This window comes from Eschrichtius robustus, chromosome 4 (assembly GCF_028021215.1).
Source record: "Eschrichtius robustus isolate mEscRob2 chromosome 4, mEscRob2.pri, whole genome shotgun sequence".
Lineage (NCBI taxonomy): Eukaryota > Metazoa > Chordata > Mammalia > Artiodactyla > Eschrichtiidae > Eschrichtius > Eschrichtius robustus.
In genome coordinates this window covers 42,973,440-42,993,592 of record NC_090827.1, presented here as the reverse complement: position 1 = coordinate 42,993,592, position 20,153 = coordinate 42,973,440, and the positions used below count along the sequence as shown (strand labels likewise).

At 38.3% G+C, this 20,153-nt stretch overlaps 1 protein-coding gene across 4 annotated transcripts in view; it reads left to right on the top strand.

The window, feature by feature from the left end:
* The first annotated feature begins 170 nt into the window (after window positions 1-170).
* FBXW7 (F-box and WD repeat domain containing 7) overlaps window positions 171-20,153 on the top strand; it is a 204,775-nt gene continuing 184,792 nt past the window's right edge. For all 4 annotated transcript variants that reach the window (XM_068542632.1, XM_068542631.1, XM_068542629.1 and 1 more), the window contains exon 1: window positions 171-1,275. The gene's annotated coding sequence lies outside the window, so the exon portion shown is untranslated. The remainder of the gene's footprint in view (window positions 1,276-20,153) is intronic.

The following is a 20,153-nucleotide window of genomic DNA, read 5'->3' as shown; positions in this document are numbered from 1 at the left end:
CTTGGAGCGTCATCGCGCGCGCCAGAGGAGCCCAGGGCGGGGTGGTTGGAAAGGGGAAAAAAGGCCTGCGGAGGAAGCCTCCGAGCGGAGAGAAAAGGGAGGGGGGAAGAGAGCGGTTGCTAGGTGACTTGCGTCATCGGTCCGCGCCGTTTTCCTCCCGCCCCTCTCTCTGGAGTGAGGCGAGAGCCCCGCACTGAGCGAGGGAGACAGCGAGCTGAGCTCGGGGCGCTACCGCCGCCGCCGCGGAGAGCGTGAGAGCGAGGGAGCATCCGAGAGACCCAGCGCCCGTGCACTGGCCGCCGCCGAGACCTCCGCCCTAACCTGGGCCAGCGGGAGCCGCGGCCACCCCTCTTCTCCCCCCCTCGCCTTCCCGGCCGGCAGCGGCGGCTGCACACGCCGGAGCCCGAGCCCGAGCCGGAGCCGGCGGCTGGGGGGCAGGGAGGCGGCTACCTCGGGTCGGGACCAGTCGGCTGCTCCGCGGTGAGAGGACGCTGAGGAGGGACCGGAGCTTCTGTCCGTTCCGGGGCGCGGGGCGAGGGACCCCCAAGGTGGAGGGAGGGGGTCCCAGCCGCAGCGACACATGCTGGAGCCGGGAGCGGGGGCGGCGCCGAGCGGAGCCGGCCGGGTCCCCCACCTCGCCGCCGCCTCGACCACCCGCCCGGGGCCGTAGCATCTTGCCCCGGAGTGTATGAGCCGGGACCCCAAGCCCGGCAACCACCCCCCGACCGGGGGGGCGGGGACCCCGATGTGAAGCGGAGGCCGGGGCGGCGGGGACAGCAGGACCGGCGCCGCCGTCCTTTCCTTCCCTGCCCCCTCCCCTCCGCCCCCTCGGGGGTCTTCTTTCTCGGCCAGTCGCCGGCCCCCCGGCTCCTCGGCAGGACTCCGGGAGGAGTTCTTAGAGCCCCCTCCCCCGCCCCAGCCCCGAGGGCGGCGGGGCCGGGGGGGACCCGGGGGGCCGGCCGCAGCCTCCGCCCAGAAGAAACTTTTCAAAAACAAAATCCGGAGCCTCCCAAACGTGACTGTCTGGGGAGAAGTGGCCCGGGACGGGCAGAAGACCCAGCCTGAAGAGACCCAGGAAGAGGAAAAGAGGAGGTAAGCGGGGCCGCCGCCTCGTCTGCTCCGGCGGCGCGGAAGAGACCCGGGTGGCCGCCGGCTTAGCGATCCCAGCCCCGCTTCTTCCTCAGTAACGCGCCGGAGCCTGCCGCAGCTGCCGCCTGAGTCCCGAGGAGGAAGGGAAGCACCCCACTTTCTCAGCGCCCGGCTCTTCTCTAAAGTGTGAGTGGCCCCGGGAAAGGGAATGGAGGGATAGAAAGGGGGAGGATGCTGGGGCGTCCTCCGGAGTTTTGCCGGTGTTTTCCAGGAGTGTTGGGACTGTATAGACGAGAGGGGTACCTTAGTCCTCACTGCGGGGAGAGGCATCCGGGCTGGTCCTGTGTTTTGTACCCTTTTAGCGCTCTGTACGTGTGATACGCAAGCCCACAGGTTTCTCTTCGAGGAGTTCTGTCTTTCTCCAGGGTGGATACTTGGTATCTTTCTGGCCAGTAATTGGCAAAAGGAAATTGAGGAAGCCAGAGCCTATGTGCGCACCAAGGGACATCTCTGTAATACACCTTTTCCTGGTACACCCGGTGGGAAACAGCGCAGTAGTTTTTGTCTCTGGGCAACTCTTATTTGGTTCCCAAGTGGGGACCCCTGACTCTTTGAACCACTGAAAGTAAAATTGCTTTCTTTTTTGCCAGTCTTCCTTGAGAGATTTCATTTCAGTACCTAGTGGTACAGGAATTTTTTTTACCTTCTCATTTCCTGGGTGCAGTTCCTGCGTATCAGGAAGACACTGCAACAGATTTCAGTTACTCAGGAAATTCTGAGTTCTTACGATCACAACTGATTTGGGGGAGAGCATTTAGTACTTTAACCAGTTTATAAAAGGTATTAAATTTTTTCCTTACCCAAATGCTTTTTTTTTTTTTGAGTAGCGAATGTCCTAATTGCTAGCAGTTTTTTATTTGTTGGAATGACTTGAAGCTTTGCTTATTTGAGTTATCTCATGCTTCTCTATCAAATGAGGAGAAACTTCTGATGTTTAATTCTTTGAAGAATGATGTTTTTCCTCTTCCTTTATTTTAAAGGTGAAGTCTATAAAATCTTTGATTTGTAATTTAGGTATCCCCTCAGAGTGCCAAATTAAGATGCAGGAAAGTAATTGACATTTCATATGTTTATACAGACCTTAGGGTTAAGCATAGGGTGGAATTTTATATAACAGAACATAGGCAGTACTAAGAATTATGGCCCCTCCAGACAACTGTGTGAGCTCACACTCTCTGAAGCCACTGCTGAGAGGAACTTTGTGGGAATGAATGTAAGCCTGGGATTATCCATGCTAACTTTTCCATTCAGGATCTTGATTAAACTTCTTTAAAACTTTCTCAAACTTTTCATCCTGTACTTTTTCTCTTTTGAAGAGATGAATTCTACAGGTTTATTAGCCCCTGAATTATGTAACAGTTCATTTATTTATCCCAAACCTGTCTCTTTATAAAGTTTCAAGACACATCCCAAGTTCGTGTTTTGAGAATTGCTAGAACAAGTTGGAGTTCATCTTTTCCTGGTTTGTAGATTTTGATTGCCCCTCTTTACTATCATCTTTCCTGACTTTTTGTCTGTCTTAGAATAATTTCTTCCATCCTTTTGATCACTTTGCCCTCCTCTGGAACTTCACCAGCTGTTTTGTTTTTCTTTATATGCCTTTTCCTTGTTATGCTTTTGTTAGGAACCTTAAATTCTACTTTAAGTAAGTACTGGCATCAAAATATTGAGTAGTGGATGTAATGTTAGACATGGAATCAAAAACAAATGTCTCTAAATCTGTTATTTTGTGACCTTGAGGAAGTCATGTATCCCATACTTCACAAAGATAGGAAGAAAAATCTAGTCTTGCATAGGCTGTTTTTTGGGGGAGCAGAGGACAGACCAACAAACTAGTTTGAGCGTAGATTATACTCCATCAAAGTTGCTTACAACTTTGACTTGTATTGTTTTGACTATAGATTGGTTAAAAATCATGGTAATGTTTTATCGTATATTTGGGTAGCAAAGAAACAACAGAGCGTTTGTGGGTCCCTGCCTTTGAGATGCTTTTGCTTATGGGTGGCAGAGGCAGTGAAACACAGATTGCACAAAATTATAGAAAAGGGGGAATGGACCAGTTTTTATCTGCGACCACTGTACGTCAGCTACTGTTTGGTACCTTATAGATGTAAATGTATTCGTACATTTTTCACTAGGGAAATGTTGATGTTGGACTATACAGAACTTATTGGAGTGTCTGAGCCAGGAGAAAGTTTTTTAGGAAGAAAAGAACAGGTGGAGATAAAGTGTTTAAGACTTTTGGAATTGGAGGGTGTGAGGGACAAATGTAATTAGGAAGTTAGCTTATGGGAATACAGAGGGAGATTGTTGAGTAGGCTTAGGGCCAATTTGTGTTTGTGTGGATACATGTTTGCAGCCCAAAGAATGAATTGAGAACAGTGTTTCTGAGAGGGTAGTTTTAGACCATTGAGAAGAAATCGTATTTTAAGCCAAGAAGCATTATACTTGGATTAGGATTTTGTTTTTCTAGAGAACTAACATTTTTACACCACAGTCATTGAAGAGCTGTACAGATGGAGGGGTGAAAAAGAAGGTGCTTCCAGTATGTTAGTATGGTGCTAGTGGTTTCTTATAAAAAGTAATTCGGAAATGAGGCAGTGGACTTTGGACATTAAATTTTAGGGTTAAAGTTGGATACCAATGCAATCTTAAGACAGTAAAATAATGAGTGATATGCTGAAAATGTAGAATTGGGAGTCATTATCAAAGTACTAAGGTTTCTCTATAGCGCTGATGGAGAGTAGAGAGCTAAAAAATGGGTATTTGGGGGGAGGGGAATGTATTAAAGTTAGCAAAGATACAGGAAGAGGAGAATGGATGAGACTCTCCTGTTTTAAAAGTGAATAAGGGTTGAAATTGAAAAAGGAGGAACAACCTTTAAACATGGCCACCAGTTCAGTCTTAGGGCAGATGATTATTTTTGAAACACTAACAAGCTTTTTGTAAGGTATATAGGTCCCTTGAGATTAAGTTCAGAAGAATATATAAGATTTCAGTGTTAAGGAACTTATACATAAAAGGACAGATCTATTTCATCAAATTCATGTTTTTAAAGTTTGCCTTTCATTATTATCCTAAGTTTGGTCTCTAACATGACGAAGTGGGGCTAAAAATAGCTGGCAAAGAACGCTGCTTCCCCTGCTCGCAGTTGGTGTGTGTCTTTGTGTCCCATACAATGGAGGGGATATCCCTGTGTTGGCACTGCAGTGCTGAAAATGCCTTAAAAAAAATCTTTTTATTAAAAAACAAACAAACAAAAACCAACTTGGCACTTAAAAAAATTCAGACATCTTCGAAGCATTTATGGACACTGGAAGACTGATTTTTTTAAAAATTAAAATTTAAAATTTTTGTGGTGAAACTTGCATTTAGTGTTGACACTAACAAGGATTAAGGATTGTGAGGTAGGGAATATGTATATCCACACTTTTTTGTGTTCCTTAGTTCGAATTCACCTTCTTAGTAGCCTCTTTGGCCTCTTCTTAAGAGTGATAATTCAAATGGCAGGACCTTCCGGGCCACAGCTATTTAGACAGGGAGCTAGATCTATGGTGGTTCTAGGATCTGGAATATATGCCATATGAGTGCCTTCTCTCCTCACCCTCTATTTTCCACAACAGTTTTTATGCAGGTGAAATCATGTTTTGATGAACTTTAAAGGGCAGCCTTTTTGGGTTAACTTGATTTACTAGTAAAGACAGTGGGGAAGGTGGGACCCTGGTGGTAGGGACTGATCACCTCGTGTGCTCTGCCTTGGCAACTTTGGGACTGATATGGGATGATTAAAGAGCCTTGAGGGTGTGTGTTTGTGTTTGTGTGTTTTATCACCGGATGATCCGAAAGCCCACACCTAGGCTAGCAGCAGCCCAATTCGTGTACTTGGAGATGGTTTTTGGAGAAGTCTTGTGTTGCCTCCGGCATCTCATTGTGTAGAGGAGGGGTTGGCAAACTTTTTTCTGGTGAAGGGCCAGTTATTGAATAGTAAATAGTTTAGATTTTGTGGACCATATGGTCTCTGTTGCAACAATGCAGTTCTGCTCCTGAAATGCTCTTGAATGCAGCCACAGACAATATGTAAGTGAATGAATGCGAATGTGTTCTAATAAAACCTTATACATAAAAAGAGGAGGTAGGTTGGGTTTGGCTCGTTGTTTATGGACCCCTGGTATAGAACACTGACTGCCAAGTCCACCAACATGCAGTAGGAGCTTCATTCCACTACAAAGCTGGGACTGGCTCTTTTAGCTGGTCTCTGTTTTCTAAATGAGATGTGTTCCTTGGAGGCAGTCTTAAAATAATTCTGCATAAAGCACAGAGTCTACTATTCAAGGTACTTTTGCCTCCACAGTGATGAAAACTATGGACTGAGGAGCAAGGGCAATGCCATCTATAAAGTGATGAAGCTAAAAAGTAGGACTACTTGTAGTTCTTATTCAAAGATACCATACCATATAAGATACCACATAGTGATACACTGGCTGTGTATCATGGCCAGTATCTTTGAAGAAACTTGTGAGTATAATTTTGAAAGGTTCTGAAAATAAGTTGTAAAGCATTTACTTCAGATGTAAAATTAGAAGTGTTGATGGTTTGTTTGAATCAGCTGAAAATATTAGTCAAACTATAAGAACATTAAGGTTTGATACTTCTGTTTCTTAAAGCTTTGATCTTTTGCAATGACCAATTCATTGTGTAGAATTATTGGCTCCACAATTTTTGTTTTGTTAATTTCAAGTATTATATCTTACCAGATCACTTAAATCATTTAACTGTGTACTTTAAAAAGTTTTGCTGTGTTCTTAAGGGTAAATGTAGCATGGATTAATAGATTCACCCAAAAAATAAATCTCAAATGTGTTGTTTAGAAAGGATAATTCACTTTGTGCAATTTTACGTCATAGCTAATATCAAAACATCTGTTTCATATGTCAACATTGGATGGTGGTATATTTTTACCCTGGTTTCATAAATCTTATTTATCTCAGGATTCCCCTGTTTATGGCAGGGGGAGGGGTTACTGTTGCAATAGTGACCACTTTTTAGTTTCAAACCTGCTTTTACTTTACATAATGTTGCTACATATATAATTGATACTTCAATTCCTCTTCCTTTAAAAAAGGGGTCTGACAATTTTACATAACCTGACAATTTTAGTATACCTTTTAGGAAGAAGGTCACTGTAAAGTTGCTTTTTTATTCATTAGGAGAGGATTCTTTCCTTGCTTTTTAAAAAAATCTTGCTTTTATTTCAAGCTTAAGGTTGAGTGGCAATTTAAAAGATACGAGGTGTCCATCTCCTATCTGCAAATATTCCGAATAGAAATATTCTATATTGGTAACACTTTCAGTGGACCAGGGAAAAGAGTGGTGTATTAGGTTTTATTTATTTATTTTTTTTAGTGTAGCTGAATTGTCATTACAGATGAGTAAAGTTGTTTTCAAGTAATGAACTCTTGCTGTTAAACATTTCTACTTTGAGACTTTTCCCCACTGAGTGTCAAACCAGTCTGTCTTATGCCTTAGTGTAGTTTAGATTTTTGCTACTTTTTAATGATACCTCATTGATAACTGTGTCATGATCCCTTTCACAATGTGTTTAGAGTGTGTTTCCTAAATCTACATGACATTTCCTGAACACTATGGGATATATATTTCCTAATAATTATACTTTTACACACATGTATATTTAAAATTTCCTCCTGTTCTACCTTCAGAATTGTGAAATATTTGAGGGAACATCTGTACTTGATCTGGATATTGAGTGACAAACCAATGTATAACAGTTTTTCTAAAATGTTCCCTTAAAAAGTTTTGAGTAACAATTGATTTCTCTAAAACTAAGAAAATATTATGTTTGTGTTGTATTATCCTGCAATACAGGTAGTTGAAAAATAATAAAAAATGGGCAAGAGACGTTATTGTTTGGTATCTTATTTTTTGCTCTTTCCCCTCGTCTAAGGGGTAGCTAGTAGATCAGTCAGGTATTGTGCAGTTTCTGTTGCTCTGCTGTTTCACCTCTGCCCTTTTTTTCCAGCTGAAGGTTAGCTACTGGAAATCTGGGTGGCTTTAGGCAGGAGGTAGCATGTGCTGTTTGTGTGTCTGTGTGTACATGTATCATGCTAGATGCTCCTTCATGACTGCTGTGGAATTTAGGAAATATTAAAAGACAGTGGTACAAAATATTTTTAATATCACTTAGCCTTTCCTCTGAGAGGATCACCATAGGAGAAGATACTGAACCCATCAATATATGTTAGGCCAAATGTGAAGTGTCAAGACAGATTGCTGGTTTGTTTTTGGAAGAATGTTTATATCTTAATGAGACTTTTAGGATGGCATGCTTTTCAGGGTAGTGTAAGGGGTAGTAATAGACCTTTGCATGACATCCTCTAGGTCTGAGAAGGACTTGTCCCACTAATAATGGTGGGTAATTTATAACTATCTAATGGTTGAAAATACGCATACATGGAGCCAGCAACAGTTGCTAATTAATTTCTCATTTCCCTCATAAAATACATTGATACTCTGGAGGCAGAAGACTCATTAGTTAGGCGGTACCTTTCTTGGCTTTGTGGCATGGGACAAGCTACTTATCCTTTTACTGTCGACTTCATCACCTGTTGATGGGGACATGTCTTACACAGGGTTGTTGTTAGGATTAAATGAGATAATGTAAAACATATGCAAAGCTCTTCCAGTGCCTGGCATATAGTAAGGTGACCCATCACTGTTAACTTATTAAGTTAAAGATCTTTTAAAGTGTGACATAGACAGAAGGCTAAAGTCAGGCTTTATATTGCCGAACACTTAAATTCAGCCATTGAGTTTGACAAATAATACTGAAGTAATTCTGCCATGTTTTCAAAAGCCTCTGAAACAGTGTATCATTCATTAACGTTTTTATTTTTAAAAAAATCTTAAAAAGTAAAGAAATGGCAGAACTGCTGTGCTTATTATTTATAGAAAAGAGACTGATTTGAACATAACTGGAATTTGGATTCATCCCTAAAGACTTCAATAGTGCTTAGATCAGAAAGGACTCTTTTTTGAATAATTTATTGATTATCTCTGAAAATGACTGTGGTTTAAATTGTCCATTTAGAAATATCAGGATGTAATTGGATTATCCAGTCTTTTAACTATCCATCTCTTTAACACTGGGAATAAGAAACTTAAAAAAAAAGTCATGAAGTTTAATAAGTTTTATTTGTATCATTACATCTCAAATTAAGATTGAAGGAATTTTATTTGAAGGATTTTATTGAAGGATTTTGTTTTAACTAAATTTTTAGTTTTCTCCTTTTCTTAAAATGATGAGAGTGAGGGAGGGAGGGTTGGATATTCCCTTTTCATGCTTAATATTTGTTAAATACAGGATCAGTTTTCAGAAATAACTTATCCTTCAAACTTGGCATAATCAATGTTCTATTGGCCAATTCAAGAAATAAATACTTCTTGATAGTTTTTTGTATTTGGAAAGTATTTCTACTTTGAGAACAATTTGTCTATGCCTTCATAGTTTGTTTATTTAATAGAACTGTATATTTAAGATAAGTGTATGAAAAAAATCCAAAGGCAGAAAGAAAAGATTGAGATATGTTCCTTAGCACTGTTTGTCTTGCCAACTCTTGTTCTCATTCTTTAACTTTTCTTTTAAGGCAGATTTGCTTTAGATTTTGGTGTAAATGCAGAAATCAGATTGACATATATTAGTGGATCTCTCGTTAAGTAGTTAATTTAATGGATATTCTAGTTTTTAAACAAAGTCAGTATTTTAAATATTTCTGTTGGTAGTGATTGGAGTTATAATTCTGGAGTTATGCTTCTTTCCATTTTAGAGATCTTCAGAAAGAATTATAATTATGAATAGGTTACTGGATAGATGGAAGAAGAGCATAATCTCTCTAGTGAGTTTAATTTCTTCCTGTTTATTTATTATGTCTGTAATACCAGGTTATATAAATAAATATGCTTTCTTTTACATGATTGGTGGTCTCTTCATTGACTAACATAACTTTTGGAATGCTGCTCTAACGAGTGGGGAACCTTTTTTCTGCCTGAGTATTACACTGGTAGACTTTTTTTCCTTAGAGAAATATAAACGGTTTAACTTACTAGATTAGAAATTGAGAGTAGGAAACACAAAATTTCTGAGTTTTTGTAAAGGCCTTTTAGTAGGAGAGGAGAGATGGGATGTACAGAGGAGGGGAGAGACGGAGAGAGAAGGAGGGAGGGAAGTGGCAGATTCGGGGAGAATGGGTCAGGAAGTTTTGAGGTCAGCCTTAGTCAGAGGTCACACCCTGTTATTTCTTTGGGTTGTGGACATGGGGTGTTACCACTCGTTATCTACCACCCTTTGAAATGTTGATTAGATGATTGACTCTAGTTCCTAGTTTTTCAACATCTGGATTCTTTAAACCATTGAAGTTTTAATCTGTATGGGATAATCAGTGTATTCTAGGGTGGGAAAATATCCACAGTACCTGCTAGGAGAGGGGGTGGACATATGGTTTTTGACGACATTGGAGTTTCTTTTTGGTTTTGGTTTGTTGTCTTTCCTCATTGGCCACATTTCCCTAGCTTTGCCTTAGAAGGATACTTGTAATTCTATATATGTGACATAGTAGTTGAGAGGCAAGCCTTGGAGTTGATAGACCCAGGTTCCAGCTCTGCTGCTTTGTGACCTTGGTCAAGTTGTTTATTCTGTGTGTGAACCTGTAAAACTGGGATGATAATAATAGTACCTACCTCTCTGAAAAGGTAGTTAAGGGGATTGAGATAATGGATCACAGTGTCTGGCTCAGAGTTAGTGCTCAATAAATGTTAGTTGTTGCAATAATAATAAATATTACGATATTATTGTTATTTTTTTGTGGTTGCTGAAGGCCTTTGTGACCTTTGTTTCTGAATATGTCACTATTTTGAATACTGCCTTTATTCAGCAGCAGATATTTACTGAACACTTACTGTGCCAGGCATTGATCTAAGTGAACATTATAATCCCTGCCCTCTTGAAACTTACATTTTGGCTGAAGGAGACAAAATACATAGAGCAAAGTAGATGACCCATCACTCTTCTTATGAAATTTGGTGTTTGACTCATATGTCTAAGCCTCCATTAACCAACCCTACCAGTATTCACCTTTAGGTCTTTTGCATTCGTTCCTGTTGCTGTGCTTGAGAGTGTTTGTGGCAGGAACACCCTAAAAGCACACAACTAGTGTCATTGTCTCCAGCTATTGGGCGATCTTAATTTTAAGGCAGACTTATTACTCCATCATTTCCTTGGCTTACTGTTTAAGTTGGCCATCACAAATCTTTCCTTTCAGTCCTCATACTTCTGTTTCACATTGTTTACAGAAGTGTTGCTCCTCCCCAGCTTATCATGGTTTACTCATCCATTTCATTTCCAAAAGGGGATAATAGAAACCTCTTTTGAGAAGTATTCCCTGACTAATCTAACTATATACTTTCCTTCTGCTCTTTTTTAATTTCTCACCTTCTATGTGTTGTTAATGGAGATATTTAACTTGCCTATTCTCTGTCTTTTTAAAAAAATACTTTTCTTTTATCTTCAATTAAATTGTAAGCCTTTTTAGGTCAGGGACCACTTTTCTATTCTGAACCTTAGCTTCCTCACGTGAAAAAAAGATAATACCTACCTCACAGGGATGTTGTGAGATTTCAGAGAGATAATGTATAGAAAAGATAATACCAAATCCTTAATAAATGTAGTTTTCTTTTCTTTGAACCACTCTAGTTCCCAAAGTTGGTACAGGGCATACATACAGTCAGTGCTTAAAAAAATACTTGTTAATTTATCCTGAATTGAGGTTGGGAGTCTTTTAATTTAACTTCCACTTGTGTGGATAATTTTAGTTTATACTTCCAGATAAGATTCAAAATATTAACTTTCCAAGTATCTGATGAAAAAAGCTGAGGCATGAATAAGAGACAACAGAACGGTGCTTAGAGTAGGGATTGAATCCCCGTTGTGTGGGTTCAGTTCGGGCTGGTTGTGTGACTTTTGGCAGGTTGTTTAACTCTTGGCCTCAGTTTCTTTATTTGTAAGATGGGGAAAATAATAACTACCTCATGGATACTATGTTGTTAGATTAAGTGAGAATAAATGAGAAGCACAGAACATTGCCTGGCATATAGCAGTAGCCTCTGGGAACATTTGGCAATATCCAGAGATGTTTTTGATGGTCACAGCTGGGGGAGAGGTATGTGTGAGGGTGCTACTAGTAGTTTGTGGGTAGAGGCCAGGTATAATCATTGTACACAGGACAGCACCCCGTGACGAGGGATTATCTGGTTCAAAAGGTCAGTGGTGCCAAGATTAGGAAACCTTGCTTTATCATTAAGCTGTTTCTCATTTGGTTATCTTTGTAGTATAAGGTACTTTGCCAGTCAGATTCTGTATAAATACTGACTTCCTTCACTTGTATCTAAAAACTGACTGTATATCCATTTGTATGCAGCATATCTATTTAATGCATATTTGTGTGTGTGTGTATGTATATGCTTTTATGTATGTCTCTGTACCTTGCTATTTTCTCTGCCTGGAGTATTATTTCCCTTTCATCTGTGAAACATTTATTTCTTAAAGACTGTACTTAAATATCATCTCCTCTAGGAAGCCTGTCCTGGTTAATGTGAGTAGAGTTAGTTGTTCTTTCTTCTGGTTACCCACAGTATCTATGTGACTTTTATAGCACTTAACATAGTTATTTGTATTTTTCTCTTTTACTGGTCTGTCAGTTTTTTGAGAACAAGAGTTCTATCTTATTCATCTTTTCAGTAAATATCTCCTTTTGCCAAATACCTAACATTTGCTGCCACATAGTAGGTATATATTAAGTTAACAAATGAATGGAAGAGAGAAAAACAAACTGGAAATATTTTTTAATAGGCTCTACAAGAAAAGGATATTATCTTGTCACCTTTGTTTCCAAGTGAGTGCTTAGTGTAGTACCATGTCCATAGGTGTTCAGTGAATATTTATTGAATGAATTAGAGGCCAGTTGCAAAAGTTGATAGATATTTCATGTGACCTTTTTTCTTCATTTCTAGAAAGTGTATCCTAGAAGTAAAACAGCCTAGATACTTGGTGCATGTGATGCATTAAGTCGACCTTTCTTTCCTTGACTCACTGAATGAGACTTGATCCAACAGGTGCTTCCTGAAAGATGTTTTTGGTTGATTTCTTTTTCACCTGTGTGTCCATTCTAGTGTTGAGCTTGTTGGAAAGATGAACGTGTGGTATCAGTCTTACATTATGGATGAGCTGTCATTAAGTACAAGTGTTAAATAAGGCTTTTGATCTCCTTTACATTTGGGCCCAAACTGAGTGAGTATGTATTTACTCTCAAGTATGGATAATGACTGAGGCTAGTGAAGCATGGGAGAAAAGGAGGGTGAGGAAGTTGCCTACTAGGTCTCTTTTTCTTGATGATGACTGCTTTTTACCTCAGAGCTGCCCCCAGCTATTTATAAAGAATTAGCTAGGAGAGGGTTGTGAATCTAGAGGATAAGAATATAGGTTTGATAATTTGATAAAATCAATTAATAATTTGACAGGTCATGGTTTTTTAAATTTATTTTGTTGAAGTATAGGCGTTTTACAATGTGTGTTAATTTCTACTGTATAGCAGAGTGATTCAGTTATACATATATACACATTCTTTTTCATATTCTTTTCCATTATGGTTTATCATAGGATATTGAATATAGTTCCCTGTGCTGTACAGTAGGGCCTTGTTGCTTATCCATTCTATATACAATAACTTACATCTGCTAATCCCAAACTCCCAATCTATCCCTCCTCCACCCCCTCCCACCCTGCCCCTTGGCAACCACAAGTCTGTTCTCTATGTCTGTGAGTCTGTTTCTCTTTTGTAGATAAGTTCATTTGTGTCCTGTTTTAGATTCCACATATAAGTGATATCATGTGGTATTTGTCTTTCTCTTTCTGTTGACAGTCACTGTTTTGATTATCATTGTTATCACTTATTGAATGTTTGATATATGTCAGGCACTGTGCTAAGGAATTTTACATGCTTTTTAAATTTATTCTTCACAGCAGTGCCTATGAAATACGTACTAATAAGCCTGTTTTATGGCAGAAGAAACAGATTCACAGAATTTTCTAAGAACATATAGCTAGGAATTTGAACTCGCAGACCTGAGATTCAAATCCAGATCCATTGACTCTGTGGTCTATGTTTTAATTACTGTGCTGCTGCCTCCTAAGTTTCAGTGGAGGAGTTTTGTATTGAAAGTGGTAGTACTGAGGTAGGAGGGGAAAATAATAGGATTTCATCCTGTACAGATGTTAGAAGGAAGAAGATGAACAGACTCATGGAGAAGCAATTCCCAAGTTTATGTCCTTATACAAAATAATTATGAAATTTAAACCTGTGATTTAACTAACTTACACTAACCTGCATTTTTTATTAAATTTAGTCTTGCTCTTGGTATCAACATCAGGACAGGTGTCCCAGATACATCTTTAGCAGTAGAAGAAATCTTTCTAGGTAAAATCTAAAAGATCATGAAGCAAAGTGATTTTTATAAATAACTTTTTTCTATATGTAAAATGTGTTTTGTAGTTAGAGTTAAATCTTTTGAAAGAGATTCTCGTTTAAGGGATGAGCCTCAGAATTATATTATTTAGGACTTAAAAACCTATGATTTGTTATGCTTGGAAGGTATAGCAGAAAATTTGATAATTGACACTTGTTAGTCTCTAAGATATAAATTATTTAAGTCAGTGGATATCTGTGGACTATGTTTGCTCAGACGGTGTTTGTCATTAAAAAAAATTACTTTTTCCTTCCTTCCCATACTTTGTACTGGACTATTTCTTACACAGCTAGTTTACTTATGGGTGCTGTACATTTAATAGATAAAATGAGAACGTAGTTTTGACATCTGTGCACTATTATTTTTATTCATTAGGAGATTTAAATAGTTTTAAATTTTATTTTGTTACCTTAAAAAGAGCTAAACCTGGATATTGGTCTTAAAAAAGTTTCCTGAAAGATTTTCTCTTCCCTCTTGGTTCTGTTTTAATATTGTATTTGTAGCCATAGTTATATGCATTTGAACTTTGCTCCTTTCAGAATTATAATTCAGTGCTTTTGTAAGATTTTATCAAAAGTTACATGCAAACACTAAGAGCAGTGTGCTGAATGATGTTCTGTTAAAGACTAAAGATGCCTGAATGAAATTGAGTTCTGGTAAATAAGAATTTAGGGTTGGGGTACAGGGAATCAGATAATCATGTCAAGATTTTCGGATTCTAAGTCTTAGGCTCGTTAGTGCTTTCACATTATCTACCACAGGTTGCCTTTCTTTTTTTTTTTTTTTTAATTAATTAATTAATTTATTTATTTTTGGCTGTGTTGGGTCTTCGTTTCTGTGCGAGGGCTTTCTCTAGTTGCGGCAAGCGGGGGCCACTGTTCATCACGGTGCGCGGGTCTTTCACTGTCGCGGCCTCTCTTGTTGCGGGGCACGGGCTCCAGACGCGCAGGCTCAGTAGTTGTGGCTCATGGGCTTAGTTGCTCCGCGGCATGTGGGATCTTCCCAGACCAGGGCTCGAACCCGTGTCCCCTGCATTAGCAGGCGGATTCTCAACCACTGCGCCACCAGGGAAGCCCTGCCTTTCTTTTTTTCTTCCAGGCAAACAAGTTTTATTTTCACCTTGCAAGCTTGCATACTTATAAAAAAATGTAGTTTTGTAAAAAGTTTAAGGTTATACAAAGTTGATAAATAATCCTGCAACCATACATAGTAGACAATCAAGTAAATGTGCAATAACTTTGAACTACATCAGCCGTAAATCACATAATTTCTTTGTAATTCACGGGCTTGGTCATAGGTGCACTTGTCTCCAGGCGTAAAGGTTGGGTTTCAGTATTTCAGTGTCCTGTTTCCAGCATTCATACATTTTCAAACTTGATCAGGTGGAATTGCATTCAATCTAGTGATGGAAAACTTAGTATAAACTTACTATATCAGAACCACTGTTCCAGTAGTTCCTGAACTTTAGCATGCATCAGGATCATCTGGAAACCTTGTTAAACCATAAATTGCTGGTCCACAAACCTAGTATTTGATTCAGTAGGTGTGGGGTGAGACCCAAAAATGTAATAATTCTTACAATTTCACAAGTGATACTGTTGATCGAGGGACCAAACTTTGAGAACCACTGTATTATGCTAATGAGGTGATATCAAATCACTTATTTCAAAAGTTCAAGTACTTGCATATAAAGATTAAGACCTTGAATTTGTAACCTTAATTAGCAGTACCCCGTTGTAGTCATCAGTTTTTCATGTTGCAGTTGTGACCTAATCCCACTTCTTGGTGGCTTGTGCCATTTTTGGTTATAAAGCAACAACATTAGCTGTAAACCAATATTTATTTGAATTTGAATATTGCATTTTAGTATTTGATTTGCATAAAATAATATTTTCGAAAGGCTTCTATGGCCTAAATAATGTTATTTTCTCCTTAAAATATCCTGAAAAATAGTGTTTCACCTGCTGTGAAAAGACTGAATAGCATCCAAGAGCCTTAAAGGCACAGAAAAGGAAGTAATGAGTATTAAGAGAAGAAGAAAAAAGCCTGAAATATTATCCCTCCATGGAAAAGAAACATAAACTATATTGGCCAAATGCACTGTGTCTTTCGGGATTGTGCATTTCTAACAGGCATCTAGGTGATGCTGATTTGGTGGCCCTCAAAACTATATTTTGCATAGCAAAGCCCTAGAATGTCAGTTTTTAATGTTTCCATATAAGTTTCAATTAGTATTTAACATAGGAACAGACATAATACTCAAACCCGTAAACATATCATTAAGGTTAAAAAGTACAGTAATAATTTTTAACTGTGCCCTGGCAGATTCATACAATTAAATAAAACTAAAAGCCACCCAGGGGGACAGTCCAGCAGGATCCTCAGCAAATACACAGTTTGCCTTTGTTAGAGGTAACTGTTAATATGGTATTATTATAAAAATAATACTGATGTCATCATGTGATTTAATATGTGCCAGGCACTCTTCTATGTCCTTTGTATATATTAACTCATTCAATCCTCACTGTAACCCTGTGAGGTAAGTATTGTTAATGTCCCTATTTTATAGTTGAATATTTGGCCCAGAGAAGTTAAACATGCTCAAGATCTCACCTTTAGTTAGTAGTGGACCTGGGATTGTATCCAGGCAGTCTGGTTCTACAGCCTGGGATCCTAATCACTATTCTGTACTATATTTATCATCTATACATTTATTTCTTATATATTATTTATAGGACAGTGCCTGGCACACAATAAGATCTATAGAAGTGCAGGCTGTTTTCAGTGGCATTTAACTGTATACTACATAAGGTTGGCAGAGCAAGTGTTATTATCCATTTATGTATGTATATTTTTCTTCTAGTAATTAGACTCCAGACTTTATTCAGTTTTCTATTAGTCTTTTTTTTTTTTTTTTAATAGCTGAGTTCCTTGAGGTCTTAGAAACTAGATGGTTGTCCCAAATTATATGGCCTTGCTAGATCTAAAAATTAGCTTTTTTTATCACACATTCACCTTTACTTTCATTCCTTTAGAAATGGATAAGGACTGAGATATTTACTTATTTATTTAGTTTTGGTATGTCACTGGTTTAGAAAGACAGAAGCAAATATACTAAATTTGTGTGCCCAGTTGATGGAGGAAATAAATTCTTAGATGTTATAAAGTGTTTTTGTTTGCCTATAAAGTTTTGAGGGTGGTATCACCTCATCCTACTGATTTGTGAAATTGAATAATAACACTCATAATAATGTGAAGTATAAGAAATTGTTCTGATGATAGAGCAGATTAGCAGCGTTTAAGAGAAATAATATAAACCATATTTCCTCAAATCTAAGAAGGCATCTGTGTTAGTTTTCCATTGCTGCATTGCAGATTACCACAACTTTAGCAGTTTATCTCGCACTTTCTGTTGGTCAGGAGTTGGGCCATGGTTTAGCTGGATCCTGTCCTCAGGGTCTTACCAGAGTGAAATCAAGGTGTCAGCCAGAGCTGTGATTTTATCTGAGGCTCATGGTTCTCTTCTAGGCTCACTGGTGGTTCGCAGAATTCAGTTCTTTGCGTTTGTAGGAATGGCATCCCTGTTTTCTTGCTGGCTCTCTGTCATGGACCACTCAGTCCCCTAGAGGCTTCTAGAGGCTACCTTTGGGTTCTTGCCATGTGGTCTTCCCTATGGGCAGTTCACAACATGGTGGTTTGCTACTTTAAGGACAATAGGAGACACTCTGCATTCTTTTAAGAACTGGTCTCTTTAGGTCAGGCCTACTACAATAATCTCAGTAATTTAAAGTCAACTGATTAGAGATTTTAATTACATCTGTAAAATCCCTTCACAACAGCATTTAGATTAATATTTGGTTGAATAACTTTGAGAAGATGTGTACACCAAGGTGTTAGAATCTTGGAGGCCATCTTAGAATGCTGTCTACCACATCATCAATTTTAAGACAAATTGTTATTTTATTTATCACTAAGGAAGAAAATGCTGGCTTAAAGTATGATACAATACATTATTAGTACTTGGATGTTGCCTTGTTTAAAAAAAAAAAAGCGGAATTGTGGTCATTCTTCTAAGCACAAATACTTGCTTCACGAATATCAAACTTATTCCCCATTGCTGCTTTTCTGTGCTTTTTTGCAAGCATAATTTTTTGTTTCAATGCTGAATCATAGTGTAGTCTTTTAGGGGACATTTAAAATTGGGAAGTAAACTCGACATGTGTGTACCAAAAGTACATGGAATTCAGTAAAAATTATGGTGATATAAACTGCCATGACCAAATTCCCACATGCACAGGGAATGGCAGCTACATTGTGACTGCCACAGGGCAAATGGTGATTGCTTTTTTTGTTTGTTTGTTTCCTATTTATTTTCATTCAGCTTTATTGAGGTATAATATGTACAGTAAACTGCATCCATTTAAAGAGTTTCATTTGATGAGTTTTGACAAGTGTATACATGAAACCATTACCACAATCAAGACGTTTCCATCAGTCTGAGAAGAGTCAGCCCCAGGCAGTCACTGATCTGTTTTTTTGTCAGTGTAGATTAGTTAGCATTTTCTGGTATTTTAAGCGGTGAGAAAAAAATTAAGACAGTGTTCTTAATTTTTGTGTTTTCTTCAGACGCCCCTCATTCTTAAAGAAATAGTTTCTTTATTAGGTCCTAGGTTTATTCCTTCATTGTGGGGGTAAAATGATTCTCTTCGAACCTTTCTGAACTCAATTCTGGGATGTTCTTGACTTCTTCTTTGCCTAGGTATTTTTTTCCAGCATAATCAGGGTTGGCTCTGCTAAACCATACTTGTGCTTGCATGGCTTCCTGGTCCACTTTTCTACTTACTTGTCTTTGTAAGGGCCATAAACAGAAGCAGTTTTCAGCTAGAAGGTCTAAGCTCCTAAAATATTTCACTTTGTTATTGTCTGAAGCTTTTCACTTGTTACTTAAGATAGTCCTAACCCTCAAGAGAATCTCAAAATGTACTCATCTCAGTTTTTCTTGTTAAGATTCGTAGTACAATTTGAATTTTAGGAAACGTAAGAGATTTCCCTCCTAGTCACTTCTTAGGATTATTGCTTGTTTCATGTTGCTTGGTGTGTGCAGTGTTTTCCAGTATAAGAAACACTCTGGGAAAAGTCTTACTTCCTGAGCATAAGACAAAGGGAATTGAAGGAGGACTCATGAAGCTCTGAAAAGCTCATTTAGCTGCCATTTAACACAACATTGTCCAATAGAAATATAATGTCAGTCAACCTCATTTGAATCAGCCTCTGATACATGAACTCAAAATCATTCATTTTCTAGTTAACACTATTAGCAGTTTGTTTTTTCTGGGGCCTCTTTTTTTTTTTTTTTTTTTTACTTATCTAGATAGAATCAGTCTTTTTCTGCTTTTGACATGTCTGAAATAGTAAAAATAAAATATTTTTACATCTATTTAAAAATTATAGAATGTATTTATGTGCATGTGTGCATACATACACACGCAGAGATACAAACACAGATGTATAGTGGTATTCTCTCCTAATTTACAGAAAAAAGAGCATAGTATACAGACTTTAAAAAAAATTTCACAGTGTATCCTATAAATCTTTTCATAATAGTACATTGAGAGCTTTCTCATTTTTTTTCCTGTAGAATAATTTCTTCAAATTACTGGCTTAAAAAGTGTATCCACTTGAATTTTGATTACCTATACTTAGAAAAAGAGATAAGGGAATATAAATGGGAAAAAGGACACTATGAATGGACTTTTGGGCTTTGTTTACAAATGAAAAAATGGAGGATCAGAAATTTTAAGTAATTGCCCATGGTCATGCAACCAGTGCAGGGTCAGGATGCTAATCTAGGTGTGCCTGATTTTAACTAAGCTCCTGGCCTTTCTGTTATATCCATATTGCATTTGATGAACAAAAGGGGAGATAAGTCATGCCAACTTCTTTTTGGAGAAAAATAATAGAATTCCAGACTTTATTTTTGGGATCAGTCCTTTAAGAAGCATTGTATTCTGAAGCCTATAGGTGTGCTTTTCAGTTTTCAGAAGAACTATTTCTGATATTAAGAAGTATCCTGAAATGATAGCAAATGAAACGCTCTAGGATGAATTTGAGGAAAGTACTTAAAAAAGAGATCCCAATATACATAGGTATTTATCACAGGCAGCGTTTCAAATTGATGAGGGAAAAGTTGGCTGATTTGGTAATTTAAGTTGCAACAACTTTCTAATCATTTGGCAACAACAACAAAAATCAACTGTTCATTGCTTTACTTTTTACATAAAAATAATTAAAAATTAAAACAAAAGATAATATAAAAAGACTTAGTGAGGTTAACCTTTTGACTAAAGGGACTGAACTCAGTCAGTGAGTATAGTCATGAAAGTTTCATTTTTTTTTTTTCCAGTCACTATCTT